Raw genomic sequence first — 13,753 nt, 5'->3', positions numbered from 1 at the left:
TTTTTTTTTTAATAAAAATATTCCACCTTTATACCCAATCTGCTCAAAATGGTTCTAATCGGTTAGGTAACCTGTTGTAACAAGTTACTTGACACGTGGCGACTTATAATTGGTAAAAAAAAAAATTTAAAATAATTAGATATTTTAAAAGAAAAAATAAAAAACCACCCACCCCCGCTCAATCCCCACCCTTGCGACTCTGGCCACCCAGTCCCCAATGACAGCTTTGGCACGACGTTGCGACTGATTTCCTACCTTGATAAACGCCTTTCCCGTACTGATCCCAGCCCCTTCCCTTCGAAAACCCCTTACCTGTCTCGATCTCAGCCCTCTCCCCGTCCCCTATTCTTTTTCCGACCGCACCAGTCTTCCCTATCCCCCATTCCGACCGATCCTAGTTGTTTAGGGTAATTTTACCCCGCCACGTGGTCCAATCAGATGATGACACGTGTCAGCCCCTGGATGACCCAAATTGGACCTATCCCTGCTTGACACGTGTCACTCCAGAAACTTGGGGGAAATGGCGGCCTTCAGGCCCAAATCCCGAGAAAGCCGCAATGCGGCGCATCCCCCTAATGATTAGGGTTCAGTGACCTAATCAGGGGCACAAATCCCGAGGACCCTATAAATAGGGAGATTCCCCTCTTTTGGAGGGCACGTTTTACCATTTATTAAAATCTGTCCCTTTGACTGAGACATCATAGTTTGGAATCTGAGTAGATACCCACCTAAATTTCCACACCTTTTTCTCTCCCTTCAAGTTACTAACTTGTTCGTTGGAGGCGGAGCACCACCCAACCGGTGTCTTCGTTTGTTTTGCAGGTACAGGCCGCACCAGACCAGTCTTTGTGTTGTAACTCTCCCGAGGGACAAAAACACCACAAACATTTGGCGCCGTCTGTGGGGAGAGTACCTCGAAGATGGTTCAAGAGTCTGTACCACCTCCTAACCGTCTGGGCGATGACCCGAAAGTTTACAGACCAGGAGGATGAAGATCCCCAAGTCGAAACCTATACAACCAATGATGGCTCTCTGATAACCAAGCGCATCCGGCCTAGAGACACTCTGGAGCGGCGTGCCTCTCAGGCGGGTACAAATCGACCCCCTGGGCAGCCGGAAGGGGAAACTCATACGGCAGCTGGATCAGCACCTGTCACCCGAGACGAACTCATGAGATTCATGACAAGTTTCAAGGGTGAAATTAAAGAACTGATCACTAAGAGCCAGGCTGGCCCAAGTAGGGGTCAGTCGGTCAAGAAGACTCCTCTGGAAAAGGGGAAGTCAGTCAGAGATCGGCAGCCCACTCCTCATCCAAAGGAGAAGGCAGCCGGGACCATTGATTGGTCCAAAATTCTTCTTCCTAAGAGGAATACCAACAATACCCGCCGGACCCAGCAGCCGGTGGGAAGTAAAAAATCAACTCTTGATGCCCGGGAGATCATCAACCGGAAGAGAAATCAACCGTTGTCTGAGTCGGCTTCTACGTCAAATTTTCCAGACAGCTTCAACAATACTTCTGCAGGGAATGCACTTTCCTTGCATGAGAGTTAGACAAGCGGTAATAGCGTCCATCCTGGCCCTCAAATGATCGGGACTACACCATCCAAGTGGGTGGAGGCCGAGGCGGTTAAGAACATCAAGACCTTAGATGTAATTTCCTTCATATGGAAGAACATTATCACCCGGTATGAGGTACCTATGTCTATGGTGTTCGATAATGGTCCTCAGTTTGAGACGCCTCAGCTCAAAACTTGGTTGGGAGATCAAGGGATCTCAAGCTACTTTGCATCGGTCGGCCGACCCCAAGCAAACGACCAAGTTGAAGCCTTCAACAAACTGATCTCAGAAGGCATTAAGAAGAAAATTGAAAGAGCCGGTGGCTTGTGGGCAGAAGAGTTAATCCATGTCCTATGGGCCATCCGGACAACAGTAAAGGGGGCAACCGGTGAAACCCCATTTCTCATGGTTTATGGTGCTGAAGCCGTCTTGCCCATTGAACATTACGAACCGACTCTCAGAGTCATGCTATATGATGAAGAGGCAAATTGGGAGGCAATGCAGCTGGCATTGGACTCCCTCCCGGAACGCAGGGGCAACGCTGCCCTGCGCCATGAGATATACCGTCTGAGAATGACCAGAGCCTACAACAAGAAAGTGCACAAGCGCCCTTTGAAAGTGGACGACTTTGTGCTACGAAAAATGGAGGCAACCGGTAGGGCCAATGAGGCAGGAAAGCTAACCCCTAATTGGGAAGGCCCCTACCGGATTTATGAAGAAGTCAGGGACGGCACCTACCGTCTGGAAACCCCAGACGGCCGCCGCCTGGCTAGAACTTGGAATGTAGATAACCTAAAATAGTACTACTTCTGAGAATGTAATTTTTTTGTAAACAAGGAGTCAATTAATGAGAATTCAGACTTTGTTTGCAAAATTATTTTGTTGTTTTTTGATTATCCGCCTGGGTAATACTCAGACGAATTCTTCATTTAACTAACTAAGTTTGATACTTAGTAAAGGTTATAACTGCTTGACCGCCTGGGTAATACTCAGACGGATCCTTTGATTATTTAACTAAGCTTTATACTTGGTATAATTTAATAATTGCCTGTCCGCCTGGATAATTCCCAGACGGACTCTTTGTTTAACTAATGTAAGTTTGATACTTAGTGTAATTCAATAATTGCTTGTCCGTCTAGGTAACCCTCAAATGGACTATTTCTTTAACCAACTAAGTTCGACACTTAGTGTAAATTCAATGTTGTAATAGCGCTCGGCCAATGCTCCGATTAAAAACTAAGCACAAAAACGCTTAGTGGCTATACAACCGGTCTCAAACAAGACCAAAGGCTAAAATGGCCGGATGGTTGCTTATTTTATAAAACCACCTGTCCCAACACGGACAAAGGCGTTCGGCGACACCCCTCTGGGTGAAATCGTCGGAGAGAACAGACTATTCGTCGGTTTTACGTACCTATGCAGATGGCGAAAATTGAACGACCGAATTGGTCAACTCATAGTTGTCTGACCAGAATGATTTATGAAGAACGATCAAGTTACCGAATACCGGATGCCCTGGGGCATCATTCGGTCACCGGCTGAAGTTCTCACTTAGGTTATTTATTCCAAAGTTGCACTTTCTATCCCAATTGGGGCAAAAGAGTCGTGCAATGGCTATGCAATCTCTACCTAGACGGACAAACACCGTCTGTTTAGTGACTGGAACGCATGTTGGTGTACGGCTGTGCACTTTGTTTGTGGCAATCACTACTGTGATTGATTGACTTACAAACGTATCATGCTCTTGCAGCATCAGACGTTCCCAAGTCAATCAACCAACTCCATTTGAAACCAACCACACAGCCGTCCAGGGGCAAGGACAGCCGACTTTTGGTAAGTTAGGCAAAAAATCGCCGCATGCTTTTGATAAGTTAGGCAAAAATCAGGCATATATGTAAAAATGCAAAAATTGAAATCCAAACGCAAAATGATCAAAATCGACTCAGTCGGTGCATTCATTAAAAGTCCACTCAACCAAACGGTTGTAGTGGATCAAATGTTAACCGGACCCCGTCTGGGAGAAGAGAGAAATTGTTGATTAACCCGGTTCCTTAGCCGTTAAATACAAGAATACTCGGCACACAGGCCGGAAAAGCAAGTTTTTGGCATACTGCCGCAGATAAAAAAAAAATATAATAATAATAAAAGAGTTGGCATACTGCCGCTGAAATCACTTCTGGCCCACAACCGGCTCCTCCTGGTCCTCCTTTTCTTCCTCATCATCTGAGGGAATCACATGCGCTTGACCAGGACCGGGTAGCTTAGGCTTGGGAAGCTCCGTGTTGGCGTTTGCCCAGACGGCGAAGGACTCAGGCTCTGGCTCGCCTCTCTCTCTCAAGTACACCACGTCTTCGGCGTACTTGTGAGCCATTGCCCAGACGCCATAATCCTTGTCTGGGTACAAGGCAGCCCAGGCGATCTTCATTCTGGCGTCATTGTCAGCATCACTTTTAGCAACCAGGTGGTTTTGCTCTGCCTCCAGAGTTGCCGCAAAGTTTATCTGAGCCTGGGCAGCCTCATCTTCAAGCTTCTGAACCTTGGCCTTCAAGTCGGTGTTCTCTTCAGAAACACCTTGGAGTTTGCCAAGGTCCGTCTGGGCCTTCTTGAGCGCCTCATCAGCCTTCTTGAGGCCCTCCTCCACCTTCTTCTGAGGCTCCTCTTCGTCGCTCCCCCGCTGGTTGGCCGTCTTCAGATCCGCCTCCAGCTTCTGGATTTTCGACGCCTGTGTCATGGTGGTTGCTTTAGTTTCAAGTTCATTTATGATAGTGGAGTATAAAGCAACATTATCAGCGTCTGTGGCGGAATTCTTGGCCCTTTTTGCCTCTTCCCGTTTGCGGGTATAAGGACGCTTGAGCCTGTTGGGGTTTGGTGAGTCCGACTCACCGCGGAAACAAACCCAAAAACAAGACCGCACTCGCAATAAATAAAACCATAAACATAATTATTTAATCACAAGATTAATATAAGCTAATTACCTTTGACGCGTGCTTTGCTCCAAAATGAGCTCTTACTTGAAAGCTTCAAGTCCCGCTCACACGGAGACCTCCAACGAAGTCCACCCGCACCAATAAAACCGACTAGGTCCAATGTCTTGGGGTTAGCAAGACCCGACCAATAAAACCCGAGTAATTATATTGAGTTCAAAGGTTTTCACTAATTGTGATGCCTTTTCCAACTCTTACTCAAGCATCATTCCCAATGCCCATACTTGGGTATTTATAGGAAATGATGGGAGTATCATTTACTCTCCCATCAATGTGGGATAGTATGATTTTTCCATTTTATTTTAAAGCTAAAATAAAATTAATAATCAAGCTAGTAATAAATCAACAAGTGGCAAGCTAATGTGAGTGGTTAGGTGCGGACCACTTGGAGAAGGGGGGGACCAAACTTGCTCCCCACTCCCTCTCCAATAACCGGCCACCTCACTCCACACACACTCAAGGACCACAAGCCACATGGCACCCACCCTTGGGCACCAAGGCAGCCAAGGTGGGCTGCCATGTGCTGCTGTCCGTGGCAGCCACGCCCAGCAAGCCCAGCAGGCCAAGCACTCGCATGCGGGCTGCCAGGCGCTGCTGGCCAGCAAGCCCAGCATGCTTGTGCGGGCTGCTGCTGGCCTTGTGCCTTGGCCAGCGCTGCTAGGCAGCAAGCAATGGCCTAGCCATGCTGCTGCTAGCTGTAGCGAGCTGGCGCGCCTAGCGTGCTAGCTGTTGCAGCTTGTTGCGGCATGGCTTGCTAGCCATTGCGCGCACAAGGCTGCGCCTAGCATGCTAGCACGCACTAGGCAGCGCCTAGCCTTGCGATGCTAGCATAGGTGCGCTAGCACGCACCAGCCAGCCTAGGCTCGACTTGGTGCGCATGCTAGCCACCATGCTAGGCCATTCGCCCTTAGCACTCGGTTTGCTTGGGCATTCCGATGCTAGGGGTATTTTGGTCTTTTGTTGATTTATTACTATTTCTCGTCTCGTCTTTCACTATTTTTCGACTCGACTTCCGACGCTCGATTTCTACGCTCTAAGCTCGAATTTCCGACGTCTAAATAAATATTACTCGGTCGACTCATTAATTCCTTCCGAATTAATTCGTCGGTTCGGTTTGTTGAATGCTTGGGTGTGAACCGAAGGGTTCAATCAAGATTAAGCTGTAATATTAGTTATTCATTAATATTACTGATCGGAAGCGGCCTCCACCCAGGCATTCCGATCACTTGACCTCACTGAATATATTAGCTTTCTAATAATTCTGAACCCACTAACGGAATAGTACACTTGTTCGAAGGACACCATTCCTTTCAATCTCCCACTTGTCCTTCCGGACAAGTGCGCATTTTATGTACAACCTTTTTCCTATGTTGCTTAATGTCTCTTCATGAACTATAAGGTAAGATTTATTTTGTCATCTTTATTACGTCCAGAAGTGTTTCCCGATTCCGAGTCCGACTGTCAATAAACAGATGATTTCTAAAATCCATCCGAGCACGGCCATGCATTTTACAGTCTCGCTCTACGAGAGGCCTTGTATACAACAAAGACATCTTCCCTATTTTAGTAGGGGGACATTCCCAGTCTTGTAAAGTAGCTCCTCTTACTGAGAGGACCTAGTCGCCCGAGTGTTGCCGTTATAATCCGCTATTACGGCAGACGTTTGACAACATCAAAGCGAACTAGTACTCAAACAAGAGAACTCACAATACTCATGGTCGAGGAAATAGGTTCCGATAGCCATAATGAGAAGTATACTTATGACATATTTTTTTATAATTTCTTAAAGTATTCTCATAGGTCGATCCAGTATGGTTCTAAACCAATACATGTGCAAATGATTTATGAAATTCATGTCCTTGTAGCACATGAAACGGTGCTATAAATCAGACTACACACTAATCTCAATTGGTCATTAATCGTCCATCGTTTAAATGACCTTGGTTAGGGATAATTTTCGATTATAATATTCAATGTTCACTTAATAGGTGTTTCCTTACCAAGACTGGTCTTGATACCCTATTTTGAATATTCTCAGAATCGAATGAACTCATTATTTAATCCTAAACCACAATTAAATAGCATAACGGAGTAATAAAATATTGCATGAAATTTTACATTACTCCAAAACATGAATGGTTTTCCTTAGCGCCTTACATTAATTTTTCTCAAAATTAACTAAAACACTAAACAAGGAAATCAAAGCCAGTCTCCTACATGCTTGATTCCCATTGCCTCAACGTGCTTGTTGTGCTTCACTTGAGGCAAAGGTTTAGTAAGTGGATCGACTACATTGTCATCCGTTCCAACTTTGCAAATTCTGATTTCACCCTCTGATTTCCATTCTCGAATCATGTGAAATCGCTGCTTGACATGTTTGACCTTCTGATGTTCCCTAGGCTCTCTGGCCTAAGCAATAGCTCCATTGTTGTCATAATAGAGGGCTATTGGACCCTTTATAGAGGGTACAACATCAAGTTCACCAACGAACTTACGAATCCAAACAGCCTCCTTAGCTGCTTCAGCAGCTGTTAAGTATTCGGCTTCAGTTGTAAAATCTGCAGTTGTACTCTGCTTTGCGCTCTTCCAACTAAACGCCCCTCCATTTAGACAGAACACATATCCAGATTATGATTTGAAATCGTCTCTGTCTGTCTGGAAGCTTGCGTCGGTATAACCTTCCACAACTAAATCCTCTGCACCACCATACACCAGGAATTTATCCTTGTTCCTTTTCAGGTACTTTAGGATATTTTTGGCCGCAGTCCAATGCGCCTCTCTTGGGTCTGATTGGTAACGGCTCGTAGCACTCAAGGCATACGATACATCTGGCCTAGTACATATCATGGCATACATGATCGATCCAATAAGCGAAGCATATGGAATCTGATTCATTCTTACCCGCTCATCAGGTGTCTGTGGACACTGCTTCTTGCTTAGGGTTATGCCATGTGACATTGGCAGGTGACCTCTCTTGGCCTCCTCCATGCCAAATTGAACAAGTACCTTATCAATATAAGTACTCTGACTCAATCCAATCATCCTTTTTGATCTATCCCTATAGATCTTGATGCATAGTATGTACTGAGCCTCTCCCAAGTCTTTCATTGAGAAGCACTTTCCAAGCCAGGCCTTTACAGACTCTAACAACGGAATGCTGTTTCCAATGAGCAATATGTCATCGACATATAAGACTAGGAAGGCGATGTCACTCCCACTAACCTTCTTGTAAACACAAGATTCATCTGGATTCTTGATAAAACCAAACTTACTGATGGCTTCATCGAATCGCAGATTCCAACTTCTGCTTGCTTGCTTTAATCCATAAATGGACTTCTTAAGCTTACAAACTTTCCTAGCATTGTTTTGGTCGACAAAACCTTCAGGCTGTGTCATATACACAGTTTCTTACAAATAACCATTAAGGAAGGCGGTTTTGACGTCCATCTGCCATATTTCATAATTGTAATATGCAGCAATCGCTAGGAGGATCCGAACGGATTTAAGCATTGCGACTGGTGAAAAGGTTTCATCGTAATCAATACCATGAACTTGTCTGTAACCTTTCGCCACCAATCTAGCTTTGTAAATGAATACATTTCCATCTTTGTCGGTTTTCAACTTGAAAATCCACTTACATCCGATAGGTGTATAACCTTCGGGTAAGTCAACCAAGTCCCGGACTTGATTTTCAAACATGGAATCCATGTTAGATCTCATGGCCTCTTGCCATTTAGCAGAGTCGGTGCTTGCCATCGCTTGCTTGTAGGTTGCCGGTTCATCTCCATCCATAATCAGGATGTCCTGATTCTCGGTTAATACTAAACCAAGATATCTATCTGGTTGAGATCTCGGCCTCTGAGACCTACGTAGGGTAATGGATTGAGCATTTGCATTGTCGGTTCGACTTTGCACATTTTGATCATTTTGACCTGCGTCAACAGATGCTGTTTGAGCACTTTGACTGTCATTATGATTTTGTTGCTCATCCTCACGAACTTCGTCGAGTTCGATTTTCCTCCCACTTTTCATTTTGGAAAGGTGCTCCTTCTCTAAAAAGACACCATCGCGAGCAACAAACACTTTGTTCTCCGATTTGTTGTATAAGTAATACCCTTTGGTTTCTTTTGGGTAGCCCACAAAGTAAACCTTGTCAGATTTGGGATGAAGTTTGTCAGAAATCAATTTCTTGACATATGCTTCGCATCCCCATATCTTTAGAAAAGATAACCTGGGAGGTTTCTTCGTCCATAATTCATATGGAGTCTTTTCTATAGCTTTTGATGGAGCACGGTTCAGTGTTAGTGCCGCAGTTAGAAGTGCGTGTCCCCAGAAAGAGATAGGAAGATCACTAAGACCCATTGTTGATCGTACCATGTCTAACAAGGTCCGATTTCTCCTTTCGGATACTCCGTTCCATCGAGGAGTTCCTGGAGGTGTCAATTCTGAAAGTATACCTTTTCTTTCAGATGGTCATCGAATTCTTGGCTCAAGTATTCACCACCTCGATCCGATCGAAGGGCTTTGATTTTCTTGCCAAGATGATTTTCAACTTCACTCTGAAATTCTTTGAACTTTTCAAATGATTCAGATTTATGCGACATGAGGTAGACATAGCCATATCTACTATAGTCGTCTGTGAAGGTGATGAAATATCGATGTCCATTTCTTGTGGTTGAGCTCATTGGTCCACATACATCGGTATGTATAAGACCCAATAAGTCACTTGCCCTTTCTCCCAACTTGGAGAATGGCTGTTTAATCATCTTGCCTAATAGACATCCCTCGCAATTCTCAAACGATTCTAAATCGAAAGAGTCAAGAACACCTTCTTGTAGAAGTTTCTTGATGCGTTTGATGTTAATGTGGCCAAGACGACAATGCCACAAGTAAGTCTGATTTGACTCTATGGTCTTAGCTCTTTTGGTATCATTATTCACATTATAAACTTGTTTGTCTAAAGAAAGCACATAAAGGCCATTTTCAGAATGTGCAATACCATATAAAACATTATCGAGATAAAACGAACATTCTTTGTCCTTTACTCGAAATTCAAAACCTTTGGCGTCCAACGCCGAAATTGAAATAATGTTTTGGGTAATGTTAGGAACATAATAAACATTATCGAGTTCCAAAACTAGCCCGGTGGGCAAAGACAAACTGAGCGTTCCTACGGATACGACAACAATTCTGGCTCCATTGCCGACCCGGAGTTCAATCTCTCCCTTCTCTAGCCTTCTAGCGTTCCTTAGTCCCTGAGAATTGGAACAAAGGTGTGAGCCACATCCGGTATCTAATACCCATGATGTTAAGCTAGTGAAGTTAAAGTTATAACGAATATACCTGATTTAGAAGCAACGGTTCCGTTCTTCTTATCTTCCTTGAACTTGAGGCAATCTCTCTTCCAATGTCCCTTCTTCTTACAGTAGAAACATTCGGAATCAGATTTAGAAGACGCTACCTTCTTATCCTTGGTAGCTTTAGACTTAGGCGAAAAAGTTTTCTTCTTACCTTTCCCCTTAAAGCCTTTCTTCTTCTTGCCCGAAAATTTGAACGACTTGCCCTTTTTAATCATGAGCATATCATGCTTCCCCTCATCCTTGATCGTTTGCTCAGCTTGCTTCAACATACCATGAAGCTCGGTGAGGGTTTTCTCCATGATGTGCATATTATAGTTCATCTTGAACTGATCATAGCCTTTGTGCAGCGAGTGGAGAATGAAGTCAATTGCCATCTCAGTTGAATACCCCGCATCAAGCCTTCCCATGTTTTCAAACAATCCAATCATTTTGAGTACATGTGGGCTGACTGGCTCTCCTTTCTTGAGCTTGCTCTCAAGGATCTGCCTGTGGGTTTCAAACCTTTCAGTTTTGGCCTGCTCTTGGAACATATTCTGCAATTCAGAAATGATCTCAAAAGCCGTCTCCTTTTCAAAGAAAGTCTTTTGAAGCTCAGGAGACATTGTGGCCAACATGATGCATTTGACATCTCGATTGGCACTTTTCCATCGATTTAGGGCAGCTTGAGTCACCTCCTCATTGGGAGCCTCGGGCATTTCCTCATCAAGGACATATTCCTTTTGCTCTTGCATGAGAACAATTCGCAAGTTCCTTTGCCAATCAAGAAAATTAGGCCCACTCAGCTTCTCCTTATCGAGAATTGAGCGTAACGAGAATTGGTTGTTTGCGTTATTTGAAGACATGATTCTACAATTGAAAGAATTTGTAATGAAAAACCATTCATTATACTTAAATAAGATTGAATTCATGCATTTTAATCAAACTTATTTAAAACGTCTTATTCACACATTAAAGATTGTCCCCATTTTAGGTGAGAATAATTCGATTCCAAGATCCAAAGAAACAAAGAGTGGTTAAGCATGCTTTGGCTTGTCTTAACACTCAATCTCCTAAGGTAAGCAACGCTTTGCTAATGGCTCCAAGCCACTCTTGGTTGAATAAATCGTCGCATCCAATGCTCTCTAAACAATTTATTCACTTTGCCACGACATGTTAGGACTCCATCACTCATATCGTTGAGTATAACCAAAACCACCTTGCATACCCGGTATGCCTTATGTTCCTTGGAGAAGTAGTGATGCCTCGCTTTGGCGTAGCCCACCACTACCCTCGTTCGGTTGGTAAGTGTGTTTTGGAATGGCAAGTTTTACTCAATATTTTAGGGACCTAGGGTTTCTATGTTGGTTGATTTAAGTGAACTTAATTAATCATCTCAACATTCGAAATCCTAAACATGCATCTAACATATAATTCATATATATAAACATAAATATATATCGAAAACATAAATAGAGATGCATTTGGCAACTAGCATGACCCCTTGAGATCTTCAAGTCTTCAAAAGGTCTTCATTTGCAACTTCATGGCTTTGTCTTCTAAGAACCCCGTCTTCAAGACTTGACCAAAATATTACAATTGCTAGTATCTACGATTAGGACTAATCTAAATATTAAGGTACAAAAATACTCAACGGTTCGCAGACCGTATTTAGATTTACAAAAATACATCACGGATCACAGTCCGTATTTTCTATCCTAATCGGGCCCCACTAGTTGCCATTTCATAAAACCTGTGAGAGAATTTACATTCCATTCATCCATTCACTATATGTGAATGGCCCATGCATTTTACAACGATAAACAAGTAACAATGCATAAAACGCGCGAGAACTAGTAACTAATCTAGGTGGTTAATCCAATTAACACGCCTAATTAAACTAGTCAAAGTTGTTTTAACCGGTTATGGTAATAACTAAGAGACGCTCCCACTAAATTCCGCATCCAACTTAACTAATCCAATTAATTAAGTTGGTGAACCAAAATATTTGCCAAAAGTAATTTTGCAAATGTCGCTCAAAACCCGAGGCCTAGCCTCCAAAAATTTTAATTAAATAAACAAAATAATTAAAACGACAATTTAAGCAAAATACGTATTCCAAAATGTCTAAGTGCCTAGTACTAAGACTTGGAGTCCAAAAATTACCTTTACTTACATATTAAGCAACGTTAAAATTAACTTTAAAATAGCATCGCCTTAATAACCCGGGGTTATTGTGCCAATTATGGGATTGTACGTACCGTACAACAAGCACGTAGTATGCCCATGCGCACCCCCGCAACACCAAGCATGCATGTGGGCTGCTTGTGCTCGCATGCGCTACGCCCAGCCCAGCCAAGCGTAGCAGCACGCACAGCGCGCACAGCCTTATGCTGCTGCTGCGCCATGCTGCTGCTTGCTGCTGGCTGGCGCGCTATGCTACTGGCAGCGAGCAGCAGCCCACGCCCTTCCTCGCACACACACACGCACAACACCAAGCACCTAAGAACGAAGTGCACAGCAGCCTCGGCAGCCACATATGGGTTGCGTGAGCAGCCCAGCTGGCCGAGAGCTAGCTCGGGGCTCTTAGGCCTCGTGTTGCGTGCTAATGCTTCGAAAATTATCGATTTTTGTGTGTGACTTTATAAATCAATTCTAAATTTATTTTAGAATTAATTTTGAGGAAAAATGAAAAATTACAAGTCCAACTTAAATAATTCATCCAAAAGCAATTAACCAAATTTATTTCCAAGAACCATTCTTTAATAAAATTGGTTTAACTTGGTGTAATAAAATAAATTAGGGCAATTCTCACTATTAATTTAATCACTTTAAATTAATCTTGAGATTTTGACAAAATAAAAGGGAGTTGGAAAAATGAACATAAGTTCAATAAAGACTCCAACTTTAATACTTGTGACTTCATGAAAAATTATATCTTCCAATATGAAGATAAACCAATTTCAATCACAAGTTTTAAACTTTATGATTCCAATCAACTAAAAAATGATTAAACAACAAAGTTTAACCAAAATTCATGGAATTTAGTAACTCAAAGTTTCAATCACTTATCATAAATAAAGATTGAATCTTTAGTACTTGGAAGCAACAAAGAACAACAATTTCACACTTAATGCAATTAATTTGCAATTATGTGAAAAAATAAAACCAAACTTTCAAGCACCAATTACTACCAAGTAATCATGCTTAAAGTGGACTAAAATTGCATATAAATAAAGGAAAGAACCAAATTCATAACCACCATAAATATGCAATCAATTTTCAAGGTTAGAAAGACTTAAAATTTTTCGTCAAAACGAAAAATCCCTCGAAAAATGCATTTCTGGTCGTTTTTTGGCTAAAAACCGAGTCCTAAAAGGGTAAAACCATTTCCAGAACTCCTTTTCCACCCAAAATTCACTATTTTTGGGTCGAAATCTGGGTTCGGGAGCTGAAGACAGCTCTAATACGAGGTAAAAATTGGAAAAACGAGTTCCTAATCTAATTAGCAACTTAAAACCCGAAAAATTAAGCCATAAAAACACATTGAAAATATTATGATTTTAAAAATAAACGAGCAAGGCTCTGATACCACTGTTGGGGTTTGGTGAATCCGACTCACCGCGGAAACAAACCCAAAAACAAGACCGCACTCGCAATAAATAAAACCATAAACATAATTATATTAATCACAAGATTAAGATAAGCTAATTACCTTTGACGCGTGCTTCGCTCCAAAATGAGCTCTTACTTGAAAGCTTCAAGTCCCGCTCACACGGAGACCTCCAACGAAGTCCACCCGCACCAACAAAACCGACTAGGTCCAATGTCTTGGGGTTAGCAAGACCCGACCAATAAAACCCGAGTAATTATATT

Source organism: Chenopodium album, chromosome 5, assembly GCF_948465745.1.
Source record: "Chenopodium album chromosome 5, dcCheAlbu1.1, whole genome shotgun sequence".
NCBI lineage: Eukaryota > Viridiplantae > Streptophyta > Magnoliopsida > Caryophyllales > Amaranthaceae > Chenopodium > Chenopodium album.
The sequence above is the reverse complement of the archived record's forward strand: the minus strand, read 5'-3'. Positions refer to the sequence as shown.